Raw genomic sequence first — 13,253 nt, 5'->3', positions numbered from 1 at the left:
ATCACAGGGGTTTGAGGGCAAACTGCCATGATCACTACTGGCAACCCTGCCTTCTTACCAGGATTACTGCCAGCATGATAGAGATCTGAACACCAATTTTACACATGGCTACACATATATGAGAGATATTTATTACTACTGTAACTTTTATATCTATTAAAACGCATAAATAAGAGTTTTAATCTGACAATTTTTTACAAGTTAGTTTCTCTTTACAGAAATAAATATATATTTCACACAGCAATGCACTTTGTTTCTCTTTATAAAAAAGAACTGGGCAACCAAATTTGACATTTTAAATAATAAAAAACTGAACACTCTAAATTTTTCCTGCAGCCCGGTTTGTTTTTCAAAGAGAAAAAGTACAAAAAGCAAGAATATATCATTGGCGCAAAAGAAAAACTGATTGGAAAGATAGGGAAAAGAGAGATTGCTGTAAGGAATTCCAGATGTGTATCCACACTCCCAGGTGATGAGGTCTGGTGAATTTCCAGGCTCAGCATAAGGACATATAGGAACAGCCATTATCCCCTGAGGAAGTGATAGCGAAACGCGTGGGTTGGTTTCTATGCACGAGTCAAGTGTTTCAGTTTACCAGCATTAGTTATAGTATCCAGAACACTCCCCCCGGCAGGCTCTGTAGAACTCTTTCATCCGAACCATGTGACGCGGAAGTCGTGAGCGTTTGACATACCATATGTGAGAGGACTCTTACAAGGCTCTGAGGCAAGGACGAAGTTCCAGCTCCACTGATTTTGAGTCAGTGTACTGTACTCCACATGCGATTATTTTACCACAGAAATCTGAGTGTTATGCATCTATTATGCTCGATTTATATCTTATTAAATTGCATTACGCTATATTGCTCTTTCTTTCTGTTCCCTATACTGTATGTCCTGACAATTAGCCTGGAGATTTACCAGACCTCATCACCTGGGAACGTGGATACCCACCTGGAATTCCTTTCAGCAATCTTCCTTACCCCTTTCTTTTCAATCAGTTTTCCCTTTGCGCCAGTGGTATATTTTTGCTTTTGGTAATTTCTCTTTATAAGTATGTATTAGCCAACATGCAATTTTTTTTTTGCCCTGGTCCTATTTACTTTTACTGCTCTCTATTATTAAGACTCTCTTGTTATCCACTATAAATGTTACTTATCTAGTTACATATGATTCTTATTTTATTTATGTGATAATAATCAATATTCTGCAATGCTGTGGTGCAATTTGGTCCCTTTTTAAATATTTAAATTACCTACAAGAATTCTTCATACAATAGCAATCCATGATAGGTGTTATACTTTCACAAAATAAAGTAAGTCTGACTTTAATTCCTGACTTAATCATAGCATAATGAAAGAGTAGCCAACTTTACATCTCTGGTATAACTTTTCCAAAATCGGATTTCATGATTTATTATAAAGTCACCCTTTAAACATTGTGAAAACAATCCTTCTATTATCCAGCAAAAAAACAAATCCTTCACAATTTGCAATAGAACTATGACAGAACCTTGCAAAATATCTAATGTAGGATCAGGGCTGCAGACAACTTTCCCAGGGCCAAGGATTAGAGTTTCCACTGGGGCTCATTACACACATGTTGACAGCCTCGAGAGAACCCCCCTGTTTTCTCTTACACTCCCCCTTCTCACACAACTCCTCGCTCTTAGCCCCGTCACCATTTCCTTCCCCCTCTGTCTCTCACCCTCCCTCTCTTACACCCCCACCTCTTCCCTCCCTCTTACACCCTTATCTCTCAAACGCCCCTAGCATCCTTTCCCCCAACCCATACTCAATAACCTCCTCCCCAATACACACACACACACAATAAGCCACCCTTCCCAAATACACACACACACACAGAATAAGCCCCTCCCCAAATACACACACACACATAATAAGTGCCCTCCCCAAATGCAGACACACACAATAATCCCCCATCCACAAATACACACACACACAAAGCTCCCTACTCAAAAACACACACATACAAACACACACAATAAGCCGCCTTCCCCAAATATATACACACACACACATACAGTACACACACACACACACAAGCCCTCCTCCCCAAATACACACACATACACACACAGAATAAGCCCCTGCATCAAAGACACACACAAAAACACACAATCAGCCCCATTCCCCAAATACCCATCCTTGTGGTGTAAGGGGTTTGGGAGGGTGGTATTAGGGGGGCTTGGGGCATGTGCGCTTACCTGGGGCCCTTGGGTTGGCCTGCTAGAGACACATGGCTGGTCAACCAAAGGGCTCTGGAGGCCCCAGGGAAGGGAGGGATAGAAGGACGGTGCTGAGAGAATGGAGGGCCCTTCTGTCCAGCAGGAGAGATGATAGGGGAGGGACAGATGGGGCTGCAGCCATGAAAGGGGAGGGGCCATGTTTTTTTTTTTTTTTTTAAATACAGGAATGGTACTGCAGGCAATCGGGGACCCACGGAGACCACCCGAAGACCCCTGGATGCCCACAGACACCAACGAGGACACCCGGACACCCACAGGGACACCTGAGAACCCACAGACACCTGCAGTGAGGAACCGGAGACCCCTATGGGCCCCCCAGACACCTGTGTGAACCAACTGAGGGCCCCCAGACCCCCATGGGAACCACCCGAGGGCCCCCAGACACCCACGGGGACCACCTGTGGACCCCATTGGGGCCAATATGGACCCACGGGGACAACCTGGGAGCCCACGGAGTCTCGCAGGGACCACCCGAGGGCCCCCAGACACCCATGGGTGCACCCCGGGGTGCACTGTGGGGCCTGTGGACAACCGTCGGGAACACTCAGGGACCACCGCCGGCCTGTGATATTAAACCTATGTGTAAAAAAATAAAATATGGTTTTATGTGGGGGTACAAGGGGTGGGTAGTATTTTGGTCGTTATTACATATTTTAATTTAAAATGTATTACATGTGATTGTAGCAGGGGGTCTCCGGAGCAGAACCTTGTTGATTTGAGGTCCGGGGACCCCCTGCTTCCCAAGATACAGGCCCCGTTATGGGGTGCCGGTATCTCCTTTGCATGTAAATGTCTCGCGTCACGTGATTGGGACATTTCAATGCATAGGAGATACCGGCATCTGTATGTGTTAAACCTTTTCAGATATTATGAATCTGTGTATTACCTATTAGCTACAGTATACTGTATTACAGGTATCTAAAAGCTTTGAATTTTGTGTGGATGTTACGTAATCATTCCAGGTCTACAGTAATACCGCAGTAATCCCCCTTTTCCTTTATTCTCGTTCATAGAAATCCACCTGTGAGAGGGGAGAAACGTCCTTGCCTATTGTCCTGTGTGCATTTATTCAAAAACTAATAAAAAGATTTTTTTTAAAAGACAGTCAATAGCCTGGCCTAATCTCCCCTCTCTCAATGACAAGATGAGTGCTCAGGTTTTCAAACCCTGTGTTAGGAATATCCTGACAGATTAGGAGTTCTCCCTTTCTGTTCGTTGTCTGTTTACCGGGTGTGCTGCTGTTTCTGCTTGCTCTGGGTTTTCTTCTGTTTGTCTCCCCTTGGGTGTTCCTGTCTTCTGTCTCTGCCTGCCTTATAGTTTCCGGTTTCCTGCACCTCTTTGACTTTGCTTTGTGTTCCTGTGTTCCCTGATTTCTGCTTTAGTTTGTTCCTGTATTTGTTCCTGTTCTGTAATAAAAGGCCCTTGCCTATGATATGGCTCTCCCACATCTGTTTCCTGCTCATTGGTCCCAGTTCCTGCTGGGACCTACCACCTACGTACTATAGGAGATTATGCAACTGGCAGAGCCTCTACCTCTTAGATTCCAGATGTGTGCTTCTCAATCTCCCTTAATGTCTGCACTCTCCTCCCAGAGCCATCTTATCCCTGATCCCTCAAGCCCATGCTGGACTCCGCTAGCTCTGTAGTTACCTCTGCAGGCTGTCAGGAATCGGCGTTCTCCTCGCTCCCCACACAGAGCACTCCCTCCCCGCAGGGAGCCCCTGGACACACAAAACAATCCTGCCTTACCGGCCTCCACGGCTCCTCGCCCCTGTCGCCGTCGCGGGATCACTCCCCTCGGCGATTCCTCTGCTCAGCGCCGGGCGCGCCCACGCCCTCCTGCACGCACACTTGCACCATCCACTGGCTCGGTTCACACACGTACACGAGTTACGGAGCACGCTCAGTCTGCACACTCTTATTCCCGTCCCCCGGACCTCAGGCTATGCCCCCGCACACTGCACGGGCATACTCAGGTTACTAACAAGACTCACCTGGCCTGTTATGCCTGCATCAATCTGCAGTGTCTCCCTGTAGCTCTTCCTGTCCCGCCTCCATTCCTAATTGGACCTTCCTGCTTTATCTAGCTCCTCTCTGCTCTCAGTCTTTGCTCGACATAGTCTCTGTATGGAAGTATTTCTGGATTCTCTCAGTGTTTTCACAGGTGCTGACGCGGCTTGTACTACTACCCCCTCTGGCTCTCGATCTCAGCACTCCTTGGACAACTCCTTCTCTGGTAACCTCTTGAACACGGCTTGGACTACGACCAATCTCCACTCTCCACTCCCTGACTTCGGAAAGGCATTTTTCACTCTATCTCTACAACCGGTCCCGGCAAGTATTGTCTATCTTACTACACCTGGCCTGGCAAAGCTTTATACCACGCTCCGGACACGCTCCCCATGTCTTAGACAGAAACCAGTGAAGAAAAAAATTAAGTACAAAATAAGACACTACAAGAAAAATGTCACACTGACAAGACCAACAAATGTAAAATATAGAACATACGACTACTCACTCAGAAATCACAACACATTTGCACCAGTATAAACTAAATTGTACCTCCAAACCCCAAGCCTCTGTATCTGTCTCAACCTGACACTTACACTGTCTAAAAAGGCTGCTTAATATAGTGTGTGCTCCAGTGATTCCCATTTCCTTGTGTTTGTACATATGTTTAGCTATGATCCAATGTTATGTATGTAATTCCTTGTGATTTGAAATGTTCCCAGTGAAAAATGTTGTGTGCATGATTGACGCTAAACATTAATAAATTAATTAAAATAAGAAGAATTCAAAGTACTTTCCTTGGAAATGTGGACAGAGTATTAGAAAGCAGCCTAAATTGCATTGTTTAGTTATCAGTTTTCTCTTTACTGTGTTTTATAAACTTTTTCTAAGAAAGTTTTCATCTTTAATTAGGGTCACTTTCAATATTTCCTTGCATGTTCAATTATATTAATTGCATCGCAGATAAAGAAGATTCAGAAGTAGAAAAAAAAATCAAATTTACAATAAAAAATATGACAAGCAAATGTAATTAAGCAACAACTCTCAGCTATTTACAGTAAATGCCCTTTACAAAGAAGTTTTCTTCAATAAATCGCATGGTTATTTAACTGCTTGCACAACATGGGATCTACGCAGCAAAAAATAATTGTCATATATTCTTCACTAATTATTCCCATCATATATCTTAACTGCATAAAAAAGCTTCAATGTAAAACTGTCCAACCAATCTCACTTATAAAATATAAGATATAGGTTGCTTCAACCTGATGAGTAAACATATTCAATTGATTCAACAACGGTCCAATCCATCATAAGCTCAACATACAAAGTGTAAAAGAGAGAAACAAATATTCCATGTCATCATCATGAACAATATTTAACACATTTAATTTAATTGAACGATCATATTTTATCTCGAAATTCACATTAAAGGAAAAGCTTTGCAAAAAAAACATTACATGGTTGAAGAACTAGAACTGGGAGACAACTCTAATGAATTTTGTGAGTAAATGCCCCCTCCTCAAAGGGTTAGTGCACACAGCAACTCATATTACCACATGTGCTTCCCCAACATCCCAATATTAACGCCTCCTTGCCAAAAGTACATAAATAAGAAAAATATATATTCAATAACATATATTCTTATATAAAATTAATCAAGCAAAAAAAACCTAATATAAATAATAATAATAATAATAATAATAATAAATATCTTCCATGAAAGAACACCTCATAAAATTAATCAATTGCTCACTTATGTGTGTTTTGAAATAGGTGTTATTTGTCATGACTATGTAGCAAATCTTGATATGACTAATATGAGGGTATGGCAGGAAAAGGAAGGAATCGTTTAGTTCTTAAGTGTTTTCATCAGCAAGAAAGATGAGAGCTGCTATATTCAAAACTAAAAAACAATGCACATGAATAAGCAACTTGACAGGGAGTTCTACTCTAGGTGCGGTCACTGGTCAGTAACAATTTTGTAAAAACATATGGTCAAAGGTGATTTCTGAGTAAGTCATTGGTGTTTGGAAGTTTTAGGTAAAGTTTCATAATGTGGGCAATTTTTTTTATCACCTTTGAACTTTGAAAAGTGGCCAAAATAGCTGTGACGTTTCTTATATTTCTTGTAGATGAAAGTAAATATATAATTTTTCTATGTGTGCATAGCATAAACATTTAGGTGACATACAGTACATTTATATATTGTTATCAAATAGTGCTATTGTCTCTTTTAACTTATTTAAGAGTTGTGTACAACATACAGTATTATTGAAGACAAATACTAATGGTTTGTGTACAATATTCTACGTCCTCTTATCGATACCGTTGTACCATTCTTTTTCTTCTCTAGGTTGCTTATATATATATATATATATATATATATCTTGCTTATATATATCTCTCTCTCTCCCACTCCATCTCTGCAAATTGCAATAGCTATTAACAATTGTTAAAGGGCATTTAACCAATTAAAACATTCACACAATGGCAGTGAATGCCAAATGGTGTTATGATACTCAACATCATCACTTAGTGAATCCAGGCGTAAGTTTTATTGGAACATCTGCACAAAGATGTACTGTAAAAAGAATATTCCTTTCAATGTATCTTCATTGTAAAATATTGTTTAGTACACACTTTAAGTACTACTTAAAACAGAGATTACTAGGAGTCCACAAAACTTGACTATACAGTATCACAATAATCTTATACTACAACCATGGACTGTACTGCAGATTTGTGAGACTATATATGAATTAAGTTTTGAAACACTGTTAAAATAAAGAAAAACGTTCAGTAAGAGGAATTTGTCAGCTCAGACTTTGTGGATGTTTTTGCGTTAAAAAAACACGAATAAGATGCAGAATTTGATACATTCCATTATATATGTGTTGAGAGAAAACCCTTCCACATTACTATGCACATAACTGTGATGGTGAGGGGGTAACCAAGCCATAAATAAAGGTCTTATGCCCGGCTGGTTACCTCTGAGCCATATTGAAAAGATTATAGTGTCATCTCTTGAACCCCGTCATGGTACATGCATTGTACTGTATTGTAATAAAGAATTGATGTGTGTTTCACCTTTCCAGGAGTGCTAACCAGTGGAGATTCTCAGGGTATGAGTTTCAGGGTGGGTTTTGCCTTTTGTCAGAATATGTCTAGGTAGAAGGGGTACAGAGTTGCTGGCCACCCCAAAAATCAGGTCAGAATCAGGTCAGATTCCCGGGAATATGTAGACACAAACCTCCGGGCAAAATCCTCCCTGGAAAGCAGTTGTGCGACTCACCACCAGGTTTCCCTGCTTCAGCACAGACCAGAAAGTTAAATGAGGGCATAGGGATATGTGTATCCTGGGTACAGACAGGGGTCCCTAGGTAATGGAAGTCCCCCAGTATATGCCCCGAGAACCAGAACCAAGTATAGAGGTTCTGGGGTGCTTCACCCCTTGATAAGGTTGCAAGCTGATTTCATGTCTAAGTCCAAATTCCAATGTGTTTAGAAAAGTGACTCTGAGATTGAACCTAAGCATTATTTGGTTTAACTTTTTACACATTTTCTTATAGGAAGGTCAAGGAGCGCTGAAACTGAACAATAACTGGGAAGTCTCTCCTCCTGTATCTCACTATGCCCTCCTTTTTGCTTTTTCTGTTTACTGTTTCCTCACTCCTTGGTGAATGTCCCTGTTCTCTCCAACATCCCCACTCCCCACTGCACCATTATTTATGCACCTCTCTCCCAACAACCCACAATAAAAAAACACCCACACAAATCCTTTATTCACGCCCTCTATCTACTCCATCCTGCTGCTGGGGATCTCCCTAAGCCTGAAGCCAGACATACACACCTGATCTCACCCGTGGCTCCCTGCCATCTCTTCCCCTGTAAATTGTGTTAATCTTTTCATTTAAGACTGACTAGACTTAAAACTTGCCCCACAAATTAAGCATTCCAATAGCCTGCACTCATGGCTACTGTCCCACAGTCACTTATACCACCATTGTTGCCAAGCATACCCAGCTACAGCACTTATTCCCTCACCTGCTGTCTCTCTAAGTTTCCCCTCAAACCTCTTAGATTGTAAGCTCTTCAGGGGAGGGATTTTCTTTCCCATTGTCTGATTTTTGCTGCACTTATTTTTTTTTAATTCCCTGTACTGCATTCTTTGTGAAGCGCTGAGTACACTTTTGGCGTTATATGAATAAAGACATACAATACAATACATGTGCATTTTTTCAGTCAAAGCTAAGAAAAAAGGACAGACAAGCTAAGAGAAAAAGGACAGACACAATTGTGAAATATTTTTATTTCTGACTTTGTGTATAATGGTATATGTTTATGCACTGTATATGAGCTGGGGATTTCCAAGTCCGTGGTTCCGAGAGACCCTGTGGCTAGCAAGTCTGGCGGCGCCACTGAGTCTGCTCGGGTCCCGGAGTTGAAAACCACAGAGATTGCCATTTGGGCGGAGGAGTTAAACTCAAGTACCCTTGTCCTGGCATGAATGGAAGTCATCGGACTACCATTTGCCCAGTCCAGACCTTGAGACAGGTGGCTTCTGACTCACAGGTGGCAGAGGTGCCAAGTTGGTGCATGCCCCTGTCAGATTTCGAATCCATCCTCACCCGGCTTCAGTAGACAGGCAAGTCTCTGATTGGCTGGTAGGAAATCTCCCACCCACGCTTGGATTGGCTAGAGTATTTCACGAATGGGACTGAAATACTATAAGAAAGCTAGCAGCCAATCTGGACCTCAGATTCTAAGCGCCAAGACAGCAGCGGCAAATTCAAAATCACCAAAAGATGCTCTTGGAGAAATAGACGTCACACTTTTCAGAGCCAAGTTCTGAAAACAACTCGTAGCAGTCAAAGCTGGAACTACACGACAAAAAGAGTACCAGGACATTTGATACTATCTCCCGGTCAAGGGATTTTGTCATCTCCGGAAGAGATACAACAGTGGCGTCTGGAACTACCTGCCGATTGGAATTCAAGGACTTTTCGGGCTAAACCCCGGTAACCTAAAGACTTTGTTTTATGGACTATTTGAGCTAGGAAAGGTTAGTTTTTTTAGCCCAGATCCCCCAGTAAATGTGTTTTCCATTGTATATTGTAATAAATTGTGTGTACGTCTGTTTCCAAGGAGTAAATCCCAATTTATTGTTTACCTCCTTGTTTTGCTCAATGTTATGATCCCTGTAAAATAGGTGTAAATGCCTGGTCTCCCGTGACAGTAACCAGCCTCAAATCAGAAGCTAAAACAAATATATCTATAATAAGGTGGTAAATAACTGTGATGTGAAATAAAATGTAAAATAACATAAACACTTACACGGCCTTGTGTAAATGCTTTCACATCAAGGTATCTTTACTCTTGCTGTTGTATCTTCTGTTTTTCTTCCACTTGTACTTGACTTCTAAAGTCAAGATACCTTGATGTGAAAGCATTTACACATGGCCGTGTAAGTGTTTATGTTATTTTACATTTTATTTCACATCACAGTTATTTACCACCTTATTATAGATATATTTGTTTTAGTTCCTCAACCTGTGCTCCCCCTTTTTTGTTCGTTTTTCTGTACCGTAAGGACTTTGGATAGGTCCTATTTGGGGTTTCGAGCAACAGGAAGAGTTTCGGAAGGAGAGGGGACCCTTAATCACTATTTAAGGTCGTATTGTTCTATTTTTAGATTCGCACTACCCCTTAGTTTATCCTATTAGGGTAGCGCCCGGGCTTTTTTGCACATATACTGTTTCAAATCAGAAGCTGACAGTTACTGGGGCACTATAGATACAAAATTTGAGATGCAGGATGAAAATGTATTTATGTATAATTAATGTGACTATCATTAGTGTAGGGCTGTAATTTAGGGGTATTAGCTAAACTAGCGACCTCATCAAATAAATCGATCCAATTATTAGGATCATTAGACTCAGAGCGCCACTCTTTTCTTAAATAGATTAGTGGGGGTTCCTTAGGATCCGTTACTGTTCAATCTCTGTTTTGGGTCTCTGTTGGGGATTTAAATGTTGTTTTCAGGGACATACTGTGATAGGGTTAAAGTGAAGATGATAAATAGATTCAGCTTGAGACTCTTAGTTATGAAATGTTTTTTATTATTTTATTCATCCTAATTAATATTTCAATAGTGAAGTGATATATGAAGAATAGATATATTAAAATTATGAGTTGGCCAATGAAAATATAATATTCAGTTTGTTTTGTTTCTTATTTGTCCTTTTTCCTCCATCTTCCGTTTGTTGGTCAATTAGAAATTAAAATCCACAGGCGGAATTTGTGTATTCATATATTTGATGTGTATGTATGTGTGTATACTGTACATTTTTCATTTCGAATCCAAGGATTATTTATTGGTAATAGTTACTGCTCCCAATATTATTTTATTTTAGTGTTTACTGTTCTGTGTATGTAGTTTTTTCAGTATTTTATTGTTTTTCTAGTATTTTACAGTATTCTTTTTTTAAATGTTTTTAATGTTTTAAATGTTCTAAATGTTGTTTGTGGACAGTCTAAGTGTTGTTTATTACTGTCAATTAATGCCACCTGCTACAGATGCAGCTACGAGTATTCTAACACTGCTTTGAAAAATCTGGGGCATTCTCCCAGTAATGCTGCAACATTTCTCTGACATTTCTGCAGAAAGACTAATGGCCCATCGGATTAACACAGCAGGGATCTCTGGTCAGTTTTAATGGGACTGCCAGGGATCCCCGCTGTGTTAATCCGATGGGCCATTATTCTGTCTTCAGAAATGTCACAGAAATGTTGCAGCATTACTGGGAGATTGCCCCCAGATTTTCCAAGGCAAGGGTTAGAATACTCGTGGCTTCACCTGTATGTGCAAATATTTGTCCAATGACAGAACAATCAGTCATAAATGAAGCGCTTCTCTATCTAGGCAGCTGTTCTCGGGAGATTCGCGGTATGCCCTGGATAGTTTGATCCGACTGCTTTCGGTCAGGCTGGCCAATTGAGTTTCTGGTAAGAGCTAATGTAGGAGGTGCGCATTGTCCCACTGTAACATCTACCAGTGGTGCGGGAGATGCACACTATCTACATTATTTTACTTTATGTACGTTTGTACGTACTACAATTTATATGTTACAAAGGGATTTTCCTAACACAGACATTTTTCTGCGCTTCTCTCTTTTTTTACTGTATGACTATTTTGCCCCAGTGGATCATTGGAGCAGCGGGAAACACTGTAACAATGAAGAACCAGAAAGCTCCTGATCAGCGCGGTCTCATACAACTTTCATTAGTAAGACCACACCATGAATATAGAGTGCAATTTTGGGTACCACACCTTAGAAAAAACATTATGGAACGAGAGAGAAATTAGAGAAGACCCACCAATAAAGGGGATGGACACTCTAACTTATGAGAAGAGGCTAGCTAAATTAGATGTATTAACATTAGAAAAGAGGCGCCTATGAGGGGCCTGTACAAGGAGCTATATGATAACTACATATAAATATATTCGGGGACAGTACAAGGAGCTTTCAAAAGATCTATTCATCCCAAGGGCAGTACAAAGGACATGGGGTCATCCCTTAAGGTTGCAGAAAAAGAGAGTTCACCAACAACAAAGGAAAGTGTTCTTTACAGTAAGGGCAGTTAAAATGTGGAATTGATTACAAATGGAGACTGTAATGGCAGATACAATAGATTAGTTAAAAAAAAGATTGTGTTTGCAAAGCACGCACAATTTAAGTGAAACTTCATTGTCTTTTGTCCCTGTTTTGTCGCAAAAATTGTATTTGTGATGGCGCTGTTTTTTATTAAAATCAAAACACAATTTCAGTGACAAAACACAAAAAACTTTCACTTAGAACGCATGTGCTTTGCACCCCCCCTGTTTTAGCTATTTGCACTTCTATATTTATTCTAACTGTGAATTCCTTGCGAGTGTGTGAGTGCGATTGTGTGTGTGTGTGACTGTGTGTGAGTGTGATTCTGTTTGTGTGTGATTGTGTGACTGTGGGTGCGTGTGACGGCGTGTGTGCATGCGCGGGACTTTGTGCGTGTGTGCGCGCGCGTGCGTGTGTGCGCGGCACTGTGTGTGTGTGCGCATTACTGTGTGTGTGCATGTGACTGTGTGACTGTGTGTGTGTGTGTGTGTTACTGTGTGTATGTGTGTGACATTGTGTGTTCATGGCTGTGTATGTATGTGACTGTGTGTGTGTGCGTGATTGTGTGTGTGTGTGTGTGTGTGTGTTTGTGTGTGTGTGTGTGCATGTGTGTGTGTGTGTGTTTAACTGTGTGTGTGACTCTGTGGGTGACTGATTTGCCTGGGTGGGTGACTGACTGATCTGGGTGGGTAACTATATGGGTGACTGTGTGGGTGGGTGACTGACTGTGTGGGTGGGTGACTGACTGTGTGGGTGGGTGACTGACTGTGTAAGTGGGTGAGTGGGTGAGTGGGTGTGTGGGTTGGTGACTGGGTGACTCGGTGTTAGGGTAACTGGGTGTGTGGGTGACTGGGTGTGTGGTCGGGTGACTGGATATATGGGTGATTCTGTATAGAGGTTGTCCATCTGTGCAGCAGAGGCGGCTGATTATGGAACTTGCAGTCGATTTCTGGTGTCCTGAACATGCGTGCGGTGTTTGGTGGGCCTGCACGTGCGTGCCACGAGCCACACCTGAGCATGCTCGCCATGCTGGCTGCACATGGCACGGCCGCACCTGCGCATGGTGCTGGTCACGCCTGCGCATGCACACTGCAAGGGCCATGCCTGCGCATGGCTACGGCCGTGCCTGCTCACAGCGTTGAACGCGTCAGCTGTATTGTGAATGCGGGGAGGCGACTATTGGGTTCTGCGTATGTGTGCCGCGGTGCAAAACCTCTTCTTCTGCGTATTGTGTTAATCTCGGCGCGGCCTGGAATGGTGTTTTTTGCGCATGCACGAGGGCACGTGTGAGAGCCACACATGACGAGTCCACGCCCA

The sequence above is a fragment of the Ascaphus truei genome, chromosome 5 (genome assembly GCF_040206685.1).
Source record: "Ascaphus truei isolate aAscTru1 chromosome 5, aAscTru1.hap1, whole genome shotgun sequence".
Lineage (NCBI taxonomy): Eukaryota > Metazoa > Chordata > Amphibia > Anura > Ascaphidae > Ascaphus > Ascaphus truei.
The sequence above is the reverse complement of the archived record's forward strand: the minus strand, read 5'-3'. Positions refer to the sequence as shown.